The sequence below is a fragment of the Delphinapterus leucas genome, chromosome 4 (assembly GCF_059928025.1).
Source record: "Delphinapterus leucas isolate spDelLeu-1000000601 "Yukka" chromosome 4, BTC_Dleu_Yukka2, whole genome shotgun sequence".
Taxonomy (NCBI): Eukaryota; Metazoa; Chordata; class Mammalia; order Artiodactyla; family Monodontidae; genus Delphinapterus; species Delphinapterus leucas.
In genome coordinates, this window is record NC_143132.1 from 80,575,553 (window position 1) to 80,591,455 (window position 15,903).

Below are 15,903 nucleotides of genomic sequence, written 5' to 3' on the forward strand. Positions count from 1 at the left end.
ACAACTACTGAGCCTGCGTGTCTGGAGCCTGTTCTCCGCAACAAGAGAGGCTGCGATAGTGAGAGGCCCGCGCACCGCGATGAAGAGTGGTCCCCGCTTGCCACAACTAGAGAAAGCCCTCGCACAGAAACAAAGACCCAACACAGCCCAAAATTAATTAATTAATTAATTAATTTCTTTAAAAAAAAATTCTGACTTTCTAACTGCAAGGAAGTCAGAATTAAAAAAAAAAAAAACAAAGACAAGAAGACCTGGGAATACTGGGAAGAGATAGAAAGACATCTGCCCGCCAGCAGTCCCTGAGAAACATGAAGTGCCCAGTGCCCTGATGGCAGGACTGCGGGTCTAGAGGCTCAGAAGCTATGGAGGAGACCAGTGCAGGTTGCCCAGGACACAACACAGGAAGCTATGGCCCCAAAATATATACATGCTTTGGCCTCTGCTTTCCCTCCCAGAGTTGGGATCATTTCTTACTTTGCACAGCTCCTAAACTCAACCTCCGCTGGAACCTTCACACACCCAAGTCCTCCGCAGCGCATGCGTGCAGAGGGCAGACACACACCTGGCCCCAGGTCCTTAAAGCACACCCGCTATGTGCTGTCACAGATTGCTTGAACAGGAGCAACAGGGATCTTCGAAGGCAGCTCATTCCATCTGCCGATAGTTCTGAGTTTATAGTTTTAGAATGTAGATTCACTGATCCAGAATCTACTTCCCTTGACTTCTACCTCTAAGATCTAGTTCTAGGACTAATGAATTTTTAAAAGATGAAAGTCTTTGCATGATATTTTTTCAATCAATTCATGTCATAATACTCACAGCTAATATTTATTGTGGGCCAGCGGTGTCACACCTTACAGGCAGGAAAGTACCATATAGTGTTTCCTGAACTTGCCAGATCTTAATATCATCCTGGGTACCTATTATATCCACTGCTCCCCAGGCCCCACCCAGGCGGAATCAGAGAGCCCCAGGTGACTAAGATGAGGCAAATTGGAGACTGGCAGCCTAGTGGATCAGGTGAGGCAAACCTGGGTCCACTACCTGATTCCATCATTTACTCACTATGTGACCTTGGGCAAGTTATTTAGCCTCTCTGCACTTCAGTCCTCTACCTGTGACTTCAGAATGATAACAGCATCTACCTTTAGGGTATTCAGAGGAATAAATGAAATGCCATAAACCACTTAACACAAACCCTGTCAATAGTGTCATCATCACTGATCCTATTGACTCCATAGCAACCCTGTTATTTTTGCTGAGTGCTACAAAATCTGCAGTTAAAATGGGTGAGACAAGGATTTAAACTCAGATCTGACCATCTCTAAAGTCTAAGTGCCTACACCCAGCAGCAGGGGAAGGAGGAGTTAAATGGGCAAGAGGCCCAATGGCACAGAATGACCAGGTCCCGGCTCCAAATTCACTCTCGGACTCAGCTCAGTTGCATCCTCAGGAGCTAACATCAGGCAGGAGTTCTGGCCAGCAAGACGCCCCCAGCGCCACAGTAAGGAAAGAAAGGTTGCCCTGGACTCCCTCCTGCCTCTGCTTCTGCTCCCCCGCTATATGCCACCCGCCTCCCCTTCCTTTTGGGACCATTCAGAATGCCCACTTTTTCTCCAGGTCTGTACCCAGCTCTCCTGGGAGGCAGGCTGGCCTGGGGAGCCGGGCAGGCCGTGCTTCGCTCCTCAACTGCCAGGCTTTGCGTTATTGCTTCATTCCTCTGGGACCCTCTCTCTCTGCAATGGGGTCCATTTGCAGGAATGCTCGCAGCACACTGCCTGGCCCACCTGTCAATCAGTTAATAGCACCACAGCCTTAGCCTATCGCTTCTCTTTCTCTAAAGTTCCGTGACCTTGCATTTCAGTTAAAGTGGGGCCACCTGCGACTCATACTTAAATAGTTTAATTAACGAGCCCTTATTCATTTGTCCATACAAATATGCTCCAAGTACAGGTGATATAGAAATAAATAGGGTCCAGTTCCTACTCCTGAGGCCTTAGAGAAAGGGGAAGACCCATAAACTGACAGGTGGAAAGATCAAGTAAGGCATTAGGAACTAAGAGCTGGGGTGGTACCAACTCTGCTAGAGGAAGTCAGAAAAGGTAAAGTTCATCCTGGGTTTTGAAGGATGAATAAGAGCTTACCAGGCAGAAAGAGGTATGCCCAAAAGAAAAAAAAAAACCCACAGTGCAAAGGCTCAGTCATGAATGTGGGCCTCTTGTACTTAAAGAATGGTGAGAAGCTGTGAAGGGTGAGGGTATGAGAGCTTCAGGGATGGGAAATGGGGTTCAACAGGATTATCTGCTCCAGACATGTGTATCTAGTCCCAGTTTATCCTGGAAAAAAACTAGGACTGATGGAGGTTTTCTAAGCAAGCAAGTGATAATGTTAGATTATTTTCTCTAAACTCCGAGTTGAGCTCCTAAGCACTAAAAAGGAGTTTTGATGGGGCATGAAGAGGAGCCATTTCAGTTGACAGAGGAGAAGGTGCCAGAGACCATTTCTCCTCAGCCCTGGGCTGGCCTGCAGCCTCACCATCTACCCCACCAAACTCTGACCCAACTAATACTAAACTCTATAGTCAGGTCTCCACTGGAATACAAGCTCCAGAAGATCTTTACAGAGCGATGGGAAGCCACAAAGATGAGAGACAGAGGAGCTGGGACCAACTATAGGGATAAACCAGAGGAGGTCAGGGAAATATTTTATGTCTGCTGGCTCACGATGTCCTGAAAGGAACATGAGCTTTTTGGCCCAAATGGACCAGGGTTCGAATCCCATCTCTACTCCTTACCACCTGCATGACCTTGTGTAATTCATTTGACATCTCAGAGGTGGTTTTCTCATCCATTACACGGAGATAACAAGCGCTACCTCAAAGACTTGTTCTGAGGATTAAAACTACATCACTGATTTCAAGTGGCCAGCATATCACCCACTGTAAGATGGATCTCTAAATATTACTTAACTGATTTTAATATTTAATATTACTTAGCTGATTTTAAATCAGCTCATTTTTGTCTTATGGGGGAGGAGGACATCAGACTAAAAGACCTTCAAAAAACCGCGGGTCCCACTGAAGCAGAATGGAATCAGCCCCATGAGACACTCTCTAAGCAGTTACGAGTTCCTGGGTGAGACGCCGATCCATCCCTTCCAAGTTTCTCTCTGCCCTCGGTGGCTGTTTGCAGTTTCTGTAGGATAGGATCACATTTCCCACCAGAGCCCCTGGGCCCAGGAGAGCTTGGGGCCTTGCAGCCTAGGGCTTTTCAGAGGGCTCACATGACAACCTGGCAGGGCACAGCCATTCCCGGCCAAGGCATTAATAATACATGGCTTTTTCCACAAACTCTGACTAACAGTCTAAAGTGAGAAGTGAAAACATTGAGTCCAAATTCTCACTGGGGCTGAGGGCAGAGGAGGCCAAAATAACTTGCCTTATCAGGGCTAAGTCATGGGATTGAGTCAGAGCTCTTTACACGGGTGGTGGCCAAAGGAAATGGCTGGTGATAAAAGCTAAGAAATGTAGGGGAAACCGTGTTCCTTGGAGAATAAACTGCCTATGTCGCCTACGAGTGATTTCAGTGGAATGTTTCAGTGACCCAGAGGCACAGAGAAAGGAGTCCGTGAGACATGGCTGAGGAATGAATTCGGCCGCGGACAGTATCTCAGCAACAGCCCCACACACAGCAGCCACCACAGGCAGCCCGGAGACCCCGAGGCAGGGGACCTTAAGAAGCACAGGTCAATCCCCTGCACAAGCAGGGGGACAAGTAGAGTAAGTTTCAGCAGGATTTTTGTCTCCTTTGTACCATATCAGCACCAAACTAGTGCCTGGCCTCAAGGCACTCAGTTGTATGAATAACTAAAGAGATACGTGGTGGAGGAAGAACACGGGCTCTGGGTCCGGCAGCACCAGTTAGTAACCATGCAAATCTAAGCCAACCCTTGTCCTCTCTGAGCCTCAGTCTTCTCATCAGGAAAATGGGACAATGACAAGTACTTTAAAAGTTCTCATATGAATAAAATAATGAAGGGAAAAGCCCCTACAGGAATGCTTGGTAGGCAGCAGGCACTCTAGAAACAGACTTCTCAGAATTAGCCCTCAGTCCTCCAATATAGATGAGTCCTTGAATATCAACTGTTGCCAATTCTCACAGTTGGAAGAGGGAGGAGGAGATTGGGAGGAACAATGAAAAGAGAAGGTAAAGCAACTGAAGGTGATAAATCGAAGTAAAGAAGACCCCTAAGGTCACCCCTCCCTGTGTAACCTTGGACAAAGTCATGTACTTCTCTGGGTCTCAGAATTCTCTGGTAAGATGCGGGGCTAGGCTTAATCAGTGGTCTTCACATTGTGCTCCAGGAAGCCTAGAGAGTCCGTGGGGACACTGAGGGGCTGTCTTGGGGTGGAGAGAAAGCAGACAGGCAGGCCCCCAGACAGCTTCAGGAAGCTTCTTATGGAAGGTGTTCTTCTGAAGAAACCGTTTCACACCTGGTCCTTAACTTTTTGGTTTTTTTTTTTTTTTTTTTTTTTGCGATACGCGGGCCTCCCACTGCCGCGCCCCCCCGCGCCCCGCGTTGCGGAGCACAGGCTCCGGACGCACAGGCCCAGCGGCCATGGCCCACGGGCCCAGCCGCTCCGCGGCACGCGGGATCCTCCCGGACCGGGGCACGAACCTGTGCCCCCCGCATCGGCAGGCGGACCCTCAACCACTGCGCCACCAGGGAAGCCCGGTACTTAACTTCTTGAAAGCTAATGCTTTCTCCAAAGTCACCGGCGTCCTCCCAACTACCGGTTCTCTCCAGGAATCTAGTCCAGGACCCTCAACTCTCAGGGTTGTGCAAGCCGGGTTGGCACCCAGTGCCTCCTTAAATTTTGCACCCGAGGCACCCCACTCGCCTCACACGAGTACCTGAGTCCCCGGCCTGTCTTCAGCGCCCGTACTCACTCACCTCCTTCGCATCTGGCACCTCCCTCCCTGGAAATCTCTCGCCGCTACCTTCTATGGCGCTGCCTTCCAAAGGGACAGTGTTCCGCTTCTTTCTGGCTCCTTTCCTTCCTCCTGGGCAAGAGGAATGGGACAGGGAGAGAAAAGTACGCCAGGCAAGGGGAAAGCATGACGTGGAGGGGGCTTTGGACAGGCTGAACCTGAGCGGTTGGTTGAAGTGCAAAAGGCAGCTGGGTAAGGCAGGTATGGAACCTGGGAGAAGGGGTTGGGACAGAGAGATTTTCTCCCCTACCTGGCAGGATCTTCCCTCCCACCCACTTCTTTTTTCCTCGCCGCCCTTCCCCTGCTCGCATCAGGTCCACGTCACCTAACGTTAAGACGCTCTCGATAGCCTCCTAACCCGTGCCCACTTCCCATCTCTCAGCTCACGCGAGATTACTCTCCCAAGCCCAGCTCTGAATAGTCACAGCCCTCCTCCAAGACTTAAAATAGCATCTTCCCTGTTTGCTCCACCAAGTCCAAATTCCTCAGTCTAGCATCCAAGCTTGCACTCCCGCCTTACCGCCACGCCTCCAAGCAACACCCCACTGCATGCAGAGGCACCCCTAAGCTGTAGGCCACCTGGTGGGCCGCAACTCCCTGACTTTCCCCGCACTCTTTTCCTCCTTCAGTACACCTCACCGCTCACCCCAAGTCCACCTGTCGAATCTTCGCACTGCAAACAGCACACCCAAGCCCCTCTCTTCCCAGATCCTGCATCCAGTCTTGCCAAAGCCTACAGCAGTTTGCAGATGTTGGAGAGCACACTTCTCTCCTTCTGCTTGGCCAATAATTTCAGTACAATAGCAGGTATTGCAAAAGCAAGGCCCTTGCCTCATCAATTACGAGCCACAAGGTAGAAAATAGTTACCTGGCCTGCAGCGGCCACAAGTAAACTGTAAGCTGCAGGTAGGTTACATTTAACAATGTATCTTCAACAGGAAGCTTGTCAGCCACAGGGAAGCTGCCATCTCCACTTGTTTCTCTCTTTATTGCCTTTTGCACCTAGCCCAGCTGTGGGCTCCAGCAGGCTCTCAGTAAATACTAATTGAATTAATTAATGAGATCCTCCTGCTGGGAGCACAGAACTAATTCCATAAAAAGGAGTTACGGAGCTATTGCTGTGAAAAATAATCCCTTGCCTTTTCCATTTGAAGATGACCCAACCAATGATGGAAATGTTCTAAAACTGGATTTTGGTAATTGTCGCACAACCCAGTAAATTTACGAAAAATCACTGAATTTACACTTAAAGCAAGTTAATTTCATGGAATATAAATTATACCTCAATAAAGATGGTTTTTAAAAAATCTGTTTGATGAATAACTCTACCACGGTGGCTCACTGTGTAATAAGTTGACTAAGTCATGAGCACATTCAAAAACAAAGAAACAACAGAAAAGGATGACCCAGCCCTGTAAGGTGTGGCCCTGAGCTTAGTCTCGGTCCCCATGGGGTCAGCAGCAGCTGTGAATGGTTGGTGATGGGTAACCTCACAGAATAGTCTGGGTTGTTATGGGGGGGGGAGAGCACTGGGATGGCCAGGCATCAGGTCAGTCTATAGTCAGGACGCAGCTTAAAGTGAGCTGATCCTATGGAACATTCCACATGGGCCTCTGCAGATCAAGGCTAAGGAATCAGACTCCAAGCCAGAATCACTTCCCCGAGGACGCATCCTCCAATCTCAGACTGGTTCACTCACACAGCACCAGAGAATTGCCTTTACAGAAATCCCACAGTTCATGAGTTTACACTCAGTTGTGTTATTATTAAATTCATATTTGTCTCTCTCTGTAGACCACGTGCTGCATGAGGTCAAGGACTGTAGCTCTGGGGCTCACAGTGCCTAGTACAGAAGCGAGCACACAGTAGGTGCTCATTCTTAAAGTTCATTGGATGCTGAATGAGTGAATGGACAGTCATCTTTGACTGAAGTGGAGCAAGGGATACAGACACCCACTTTCTTTCAGTGCAGCACGGCAGTACAGCTGGGTGTTCACGATTGTTAAGGGCCCCTGTAGAGGAGAGGGAACCAGCATTCTCTAGGGGGCTAACTCACTACACCACCCCTACTTAGCCCTCCCAATCTATCCACTAGGGATTGTTACTGCCCTGTTTACAGGTGAGGAAACTGAGGCTCTGCACCTGGAACCCAGATCTGTCAGGTTGTTGTGGGAATTAAATGAGTAAATATACATAAAGCACTTAGTACCTGGTACATCATAAGTGCTATATAATTCTCAGCTACCATTATTATTTTCCCCAGCACATTAAAGCTGCCTCTCGATCTGTAAGTGAAAAGAAGAGAAGATTGTGAGCACAGGGAGGGCCTGAGGGCATGGCAGCTTCCCTTGGCACCTCAGACCTCCAAACACTGAGAAAAGTCATCCTGGGTCAGCTCCAGAGGTTTCTCCAGCTCAGCTGCCAGTAAGTACAGATGCTGGCACACGGGGACCAGGGAGGGACAGGGTGGAGGAGAACTTAACCCACAGCCCGGTAAAAAATCAACACTTACAGGTTGTTTGCTCCTCTATGGGAAACAAACAAACAAAAAAACCTCCCCTGGAGAAATACTCAGCTCTATAAAATATCACTTTCCTGGAGCCACCCAGGACAATGAAGAAAGATCCTGTAGCCGGCTAACTGGATCAGAAAACAAGGGAAGCCAGACTTCCAGGGCAGCTCCAGAAATGGTGGGAGGGGGCTATCAGCACTAGGTCCTTTTGCTTCTCACACTTAAAAGGTACAGGCTGGGGTCTAGATTCATACAGCCGACCTGACCTGAGAGCAGAAAGGCTAAGAGTCACACAACTATAGCCACTAGAGAAATGGAAATGAAGACCACAATGAGCTACCACTGCACACCTATTAGAACGGCTAAAATTAAAACAGGACACCCCAAATGCTGGTGAGGACATGGAAAAAGTGGATCTTTCCTACACTGCTGCTGGGAACCGAAAACCGTACAGTCACTGTAGAAAACAATTTGGTAGTTTCTTTAAAAATTAAAAATACACTTGCCATACAACTCAGCCATTGCACTCCTGAGCATTTATCCTGGAAAAATACAGAAAAAACGTTTGGGCTTCTGTTTTTTTGGAAAAATTAAATTTATATGGGCTTCCTCGGTGGCACAGTAATTGGGACTCCGCCAGCCAATGCAGGGGACACGGGTTTGACCCTGGTCTGGGAGGATCCCACATGCCGTGGAGCAACTGGGCCCCGTGCGCCGCAACCTCTGGGCCTGTGCTCGAGCCCGTGAGCCACAGCTGCTGAGGTCCGCGCGCCTAGAGCCCGCGCTCCACAACAAGAGAGGCCACTGCAGTGAGAGGCCCGCACGCTGCCGCAAGGAGTGGCCCCTGCTTGCTGCAGCTGGAGAGGGCCTGCTCGCAGCAACAAAGACCCAACGCAGCCAAAAATAAATAAATTTATTTTTAAAAATCAATTAAAAAATTAAGTTTATGGTCACATAAAAACCTGTACACAATTGTTCATAGCAGCTTTATTTGTTATAGTCAAAAACTAGAAACAACTAAAATGTTCTTCATTAGGTCAATAGTGAAACTGTGATGCATCCATACAATGGAATACCACTCATCAGTAAAAAAGAGCAAATTATTGGTACACTCAACAACTCGGACGGACCTGAAGTGCATTATGATGAGTGAAAACAAGCCAGTCTCAGAAGGTTGCATATCATATGACTCTATTTACAGAACACTCTCAAAATGACAAAATTATAGGGATGGGAAAAGGGAGAAAGGGCTGGGCCAGTGTGATGATGAATGGGTAGCATGAGAGAGACCTTTGTGTGGAAGAATAGTTCCATACCTTGATTACCGTGGTGGCTCCACTAATCTAAACATATGAGAAAATGACACAGCTCCACACACAGTTGTACTAACCTCAGATTCCTAGTTTTGATATTGTACTATAATTGTATAAGATGAAACCAGTGGAAGAAACTAAATGAAGGATACACCAGACCTCTCTGTACTATCTTCGCAACTCCCCCTGAATCTATAATTGTTTCCAAATTAAAAGTTAAAAATAAATAAATAAATGAGGTGCACAGCCAGTAAGAGGGCATCTGGGATTCCAGCCCACATCCTTCTACTCCAAAAATCCCAGGGCTCCAATCAAAATGACTTACAATTTGGTATGCACCATGACATTCTGTATCTCCGTGCCTCTGCACATACAAACTTTTACCTAGACTGCCCTTCCCCTGCCTAGCTAACTTATAATTTCCTTTAAGACCCAAGTCACATACCTTTGCATCCTGGAAGCTTCCCTGACTTCCCATGCTAAGATTACTGATCTTCCTTTGCACTTCCTGAGCACAGCACTAGTCAACTGAATTGTAATTCTTAGTTTATGTGTTACTGTCTCCCACCATGTGGAAGCCACAGAACTGGAAAATATATTTGCAATATATTGCAAATTAAAAAACTTGTCTGTAGAATATATAAAGAACTCTTACAATCCAATCATAAGAAGACAATCCAATTTTTTAAATGAACAAAAGATCTGAACAGACATTTCGTCAAAGGAGATATGCAGATGCCAAATAAGCACATGCCAAGATGCTCAACATCATTAATCTTCAGAGAGATGCAAATAAAACCATGAGCTATCACTACCCACCTATTAGAATAGCTAAAATTTAAAAGACTGACCACACCAAGTGCTGACAAGGAAGTGGAGCACCTGAAACACTCATACGCGGCTGGTGGAAGTATAAACTAGTACAACTGCTGTAGAAAAAAGCTTGGCAGCTTCTTAAGAAGCTAAACGTACACCTACCATATGACCCAGCCATTCTACTCCTAGGTATTCACCCAAAAAGAATGCATATGCCCCCACAAAAGATTTTTCACAAATGCTTATAGTGGCTTTTTTTCAAACTGAACACCTTTTTATTGAAGTATAGTTGATTTACAATGTTGTATTAGCTTCAGGTGTACAGCAGTGATTCAGTTATATGTATATGTATATATATATATGTATATTGTTTTTCAGATTCGTTTCCATTATAGGTTATTACAAGATATTGAATATATATAGTTCCCTGTGCCATACAGTAGGTCCTTGTTGTTTATCTATTTTATATGTAGTAGTTTGTATTTGCTAATCCCAAACTCCTAATTTATCCCTCCCCACACACTTTCCTCTTTGGTAACCATAAATTTGTTTTCTATGCCTGTGAGTCTATTTCTGTTTTGTAAATAAGTTCATTTGTATCATTTTTTTGGATTCTACATGTAAGTGATATCAAATGATATCTGTCTTTCTCTGCCTGACTTATTTCACTTAGTATGATAATCTCTAGGTCCATCCACGTTGCTGCAAATAGATATATAGATATATATATATATATATATATAGGCTTTATTTTAACAGCCAAAAATTGGGAACAACCCCAAAACTCTGTCAACAGATGAATGGATAAACAAATCTTGGTATTTCCATATGGTGAGACACTATTCAGCAATAAAGAAATGAACTACTGATACACAAACATGGATGAATATCAAAATAATTATGCTGAGTGTAAGAAAAACATATGCTGTATTGTGCTATTTATGTAAAGTTCTAGAAAATGCAAACCAATCTATAGCAATAAAGCAGATTAGTGGTTGCCTAGGGATGGGAGGCAGGACATGGAGATGGGCAGAAGGGAGGGATTAGGTGAAGGAAGAAACTTGGGAGGTTGATGGTTATGCTCATTAACCTGACTTGTGCGGAGAACTTCATAAGTGTATACATATGTCGAAACTCACCAAATTGTACAATTTAAATATATGCAGGTTTTTGTCTCTCAATTATACCTTAATAGAGCTGCATGGAAAAAAAATGGGTATCATTTAATAAGCATCTACTTTATGGGAAGAACATTATAAAAATAATTTTTAATCTTCACTCAAAGTAGGTATTATTCAGCCCATTTTACATATGAGGAAACTGAGTCAGAAAGGCGAGGTAGTCATGCAGCTACGGTCAAGCCAGGCTCAAACCCAAATCAAACGTCTTCAAAGCTGGGGCACTCTTCTCTGCATTGTGATGCCTTCCCACAATAGTGACTTTCCAGCGTGAAGACCCCTGTCCTAAGCAAGGCCTCGAGGAGGAATCTGAAAGAATCACTAGGATGCCAGGGGATCTCCGGCATCACTGAGATGACACCCTCTCCCTGCTGGGTTGCCATTGCCACAAATTCCTCTAACAGTCAAGCCCAGCCCATCACAAGTACTGGGCCAGACAGGCTAAGGCAGAGAGTGGGCTGTACCTCCTCCCCAGAACATTCTTCCCTCTACAGCCAGAGTGGTTTGGTGTGACAGACCCTGACCAGACATTCAGAACAGACTCCAGCTCCACTTGTGTCACAGACAAGGCCCTTTCCCTTTCTGGGCCCCCCTCCCTCAGATATAAGACGTGAAGGCCAACCAACTAGCTCTCCAAGGAACTCTTTCAGCCCTAATTCATATTCTGAGGGCCCTGCTGAAGTGAGCTTTTCCTCCTTCTGAAGCTGATCATGTGCTACAGATGAAAAGGATTCTAGATTATCTACAAAACTGTACCCTCAGCTCCCCCATAGACCCCAGCTCCACAGGCAAACATACCCAGCCCACTTAGCACCCATCCAAATCGCTCCCTCAGCCACTCCACCTCCTCCCCTCGCCCCGACCCCTCTGCAAGGACCTTCCATAGACCCTGACCCACCCTTTGCTGCCTCGTCCCCAGTTTTCAGGGTTCTGGGAACCCTGGGACACACAGAGCAATTTGAGACATAATTTCTCCCTTTTGAATTCTTGCAGGAAAGATTGGAGCCGAGTGGTTACCGGCTAAGGTATGTCATGTACAGTCTTGATGTAGGCAGCTCCTCCCCTGTCCCTTGTCACATCCATGTGCCCAAGGCTGGGCCAGAATCTCTTGCCCAAACAGGCCAGGATATTTGGCTGGGTACACAGCAGGCTTTCAGTAAATATCTATAAAACTGAATTAAATCCCTCTTACCAGAGGAATAATCTCTTGTTTAAACATGGAGGAAAACCAAACAGACCTAACTCGGTACATTCCCCTGCAAAGAGCACTGAGAGTACAGAGGCCGGGAAGCCCCGCCCCCCACCACTCCTCACTGTCTGAGAGGCCTGGGGCCAGGAGAATCCTCCTCACTGCCTGGGGCATCCCATGAATGAGGGGACTACACTTCAGCACTCTATGGATGCTCCCTCACTCTGATGCTATGTTACTGCACAAGGAACAGCCATTGGGGTTTGAAAGGAACAGTGAAGCTTTTCATAAAGCTCCAAGCACTTTGAGCTGCCGCTGTTCCCATAGCCTCAGAGATGAGGGAAAGGAGCCTGGGGGAACAAGTACTGGGGGGGCAAGTACTTACTATAAAGAACACTCAGGAACTTTGAGAAGCTGCAGAGGGCACAGACAGGCTTAGTTTACATCTCTGTTACTTTTGAATTGTGAAATCTTGGGCAAGTAAGTCTCTTTTACCTCTGAGACGCAGTTTCTACATCTGCCACATGGGGATAGAAATACCCACCTTGTTAGGTCATTGCAGAATTAGAGACCAGATCGCAAGCACAGATCCTGGAACCACCGTGAGATCAATCAACGCCCTTCTCTACCCTTCCTTGTGTATATACACTTTAAAGATCCTCAGATAACATCTTCTCAACTGGTTTCACTGACCTAGAAAGCCAAGCCTCTGATGAGGAAGAAGACTTAACTCCAAGTGCACTGGAGGGGCACGTCATGAAGTGCACTGGGGCTGGGGCAGCAGACACAGGGGAGGGGCTGAGGAGGGGGACACAGGGCTGGCACCTGGAGAACACCCACATGTCCCCGTGCCAGGGACACGCAAAGGTTCAGTGAGCAAGTGGCCTCAGGAGCAGTGCCCGTCTCACCAGCCCATGTCCCTCCCTCCCCTGGAGCACACACCTTCACCTCAGGCACCGATAACCATGGCTGTGTGAACTGCCTTCTTAAAATGAAAGTGTGGCACCAGGTGGCCCCTACAGTCCTTTCCACTTCTGTAATTTTACAAACTACACCTCTACACAGTACACTGGTGCTTAACTGATGCCCTGCCTTCTCCCCATCCCCTCTTTCAAGATACTTAAAGGAGGTTGGGAAAAGGAGCCAGAAGGTTCAGAAAGCAGAGGGAGAGGGCACAGGCGGGGGCTCCATTATGCTAATTTAATTAGCGCTAATCTGCTGACAGCAGGGCCTTGAAGAAAGAGGCTTTTGTTTAAAATTCACATTTGGCAGGAAGTGCCCCTGCTCCGCTAAACCCGCCCCTCCTCCTCCACCCCCACCCCACCATCAAAGCTTGTGAGTCCAAAGCTCTGATTTCAGCCCTGGCTCTCATACCCAGCAGGGCCAGGGCTTCCTTTTCACGCTACTCTTGACTTCTTGATTTTTCCAGGAAGGAAATTTGCCCCAGATGTCGGTCAGTAAATGGAGAGTTTTCATCTGCCCTTATGAAAGGGTGTCAGTAATTCACAGATTTCCCAAGAGGTGAGAGCCAAAAAGGGAAGTGCCAGCCAACTTCACTTCATCAATACACAAAAGGCTTACCAATCAATTAAACCCCCTCCCTCCACAGGCAGGGAAATTCACAATATGAAAAACACTTCATTTTCACTGTCTTATGGGACCTTAACTTATGGAATAATAAGAACAGAACCTCAGTCTTATTCATCTATTCAACTAATGCTTATTGAGCACCTACTGTTCATAGAAGAGAAATCAAGGGATGCACAGGTGAAGGGACTTGCCCCATGCCTCCCAGCATGTCCGGGGTAGAGCAAGCACTGGAACCAGAGGCGTGCTGGTAATCTGAATCTCCAAAACAAAAAAGCCCTGGTTTGCAGCAAAGGCTAATTTCTGTGGTATCAATTTTCCCACTATAGCCAATTTCAGCTCACCAACAATTTACTTTTTAAACATCGTTATTGGAGTATAATTGCTTTATGTTGTTGTGTTAGTTGCTGCCGTATAACAAAGTGAATCAGCTCTACGTATACATATGTCCCCATATCTACTCCCTTTGGTCACTCCCTCCCACCCTCCCTGTCCCACCCCTCTAGGTGGTCACAAAGCACCCAGCTGATTTCCCTGTGCTGCTTCCCACTAGCTATCTATTTTACATTTGGTAGTGTATATATATCCATGCTAGTGTCTCACTTCGTCCCAGCTTACCCTTCCCCCTCCCCGTGTCCTCAAGTCCATTCTCTACATCTGGGTCGTTATGCCTGTCCTGCCCCTAGGTTCTTCAGAACCATTTTTTTTTTTTTTTTTTTAGATTCCATATATATGTGTTAGCATACGGTATTTGTTTTTCTCTTTCTGACTTACTTCAATCTGTATGAGACTCTAGGTCCATCCACCTCACTACAAATAACTCAATTTCGTTTCTTTTACAGCTGAGTAATATTCCATCGTATATATGTGCCACATCTTCTTTATCCATTCATCTGTCAATGGACACTTGCTTCCATGTCCTGGCTACTGTAAATAGTGTGAAATGAACACTGAGGTACATGACTCTTTCTGAATTATGGTTTTCTCAGGGTATGTGCCCAGTACTGGGATTGCTGGGTCGTATGGTAGTTAGTTCTATTTTTAGTTTTTGAAGGAACCTCCATACTGTTCTCCATAGTGGCTCTATCAATTTACATTCCCACCAACAGTGCAAGAGGGTTCCCTTTTCTCCACACCCTCTCCAGCATTTGTTGTTTGTAGATTTTCGGATGATGCCCATTCTAACTGGTGTGAGGTGATACCTCATTGTAGTTTTGATTTGCATTTCTCTAATGATTAATGACGTTGAGCATTCTTTCATGTGTTTGTTGGCAATCTGTATGTCTTCTTTGGAGGAATGTCTATTTAGGTCTTCTGCCCATTTTTGGATTGGGTTGTTTGTTTTTCTGATATTGAGCTGCATGAGCTCCATGTATATTTTGGAGATTAATCCTTTGTCAGTTGCTTCGTTCACAAATATTTTCTCTCATTCTGAGGGTTGTTTTTTTGTCTTGTTTATGGTTTCCTTTGCTGTGCAAAAGCTTTGAAGTTTCATTAGGTCCCATTTGTTTATTTTTGTTTTCATTTCCATTTCTCTAGGAGGTGGGTCAAAAAGGATCTTGCTGTGATTTATATCATAGAGTGTTCTGCCTATATTTTCCACTAAGAGTTTTATAGTGTCTGGCCTTACATTTAGGTCTTTAATCCATTTTGAGTTTATTTTTTATACGGTGTTAGGGAGTGTTCTAATCTTATTCTTTTACATGTAGCTGTCCAGTTTTCCCAGCACCAATTACTGAAGAGGCTGTCTTTTCTCCACTGCATATTCTTGCCTCCTTTATCAAAGACAACGTGACCATATGTGCATGGGTTTATCTCTGGGCTTTCTATCCTGTTCCATTGATCTATATTTCTATTTTTGTGCCAGTACCATACTGCCTTGATTACGGTACCTTTGTAGTATAGTCTGAAGTCAGGGAGCCAGATTCCTCCAGCTCCATTTTTCTTTCTCAAGAATGCTTTGGCTATTCGGGGTCTTTTGTGTTTCCATACAAATTATGAAATGTTTTGTTCTAGTTCTGTGAAAAATGCCACTGGTAATTTGATAGGGATTGCACTGAATGTGTAGATTGCTTTGGGTAGTAGGGTCATTTTTCACAATGTTGATTCTTCCAATTCAAGAAAATGGTATATCTCTCCATTTGTTTGTATTGCCTTTAATTTCTTTCATCAGTGTCTTATAGTTTTCTGCATACAGGTCTTTTGTCTCCTTAGGTAGGTTTATTCCTACATATTTTATTCTTTCTGTTACAATGGTAAATGGAAGTGTTTCCTAATTTCTCTTTCAGATTTTTCATCATTAGAATATAGGAATGCA

General features: G+C 45.7%; 1 protein-coding gene across 6 annotated transcripts in view; it reads right to left on the reverse strand.

The window, feature by feature from the left end:
- The window catches only part of ST6GAL1 (ST6 beta-galactoside alpha-2,6-sialyltransferase 1), a 140,284-nt gene that overhangs the window by 93,329 nt on the left and 31,052 nt on the right, over positions 1–15,903 (reverse strand). The window contains exon 3 of one of the 6 annotated variants that reach the window (XM_089910700.1): positions 4,954–5,063. The exons of the other annotated variants lie outside the window; for them this stretch is intronic. The gene's annotated coding sequence lies outside the window, so the exon portion shown is untranslated. The remainder of the gene's footprint in view (positions 1–4,953; positions 5,064–15,903) is intronic. 6 annotated transcript variants of the gene reach the window in all.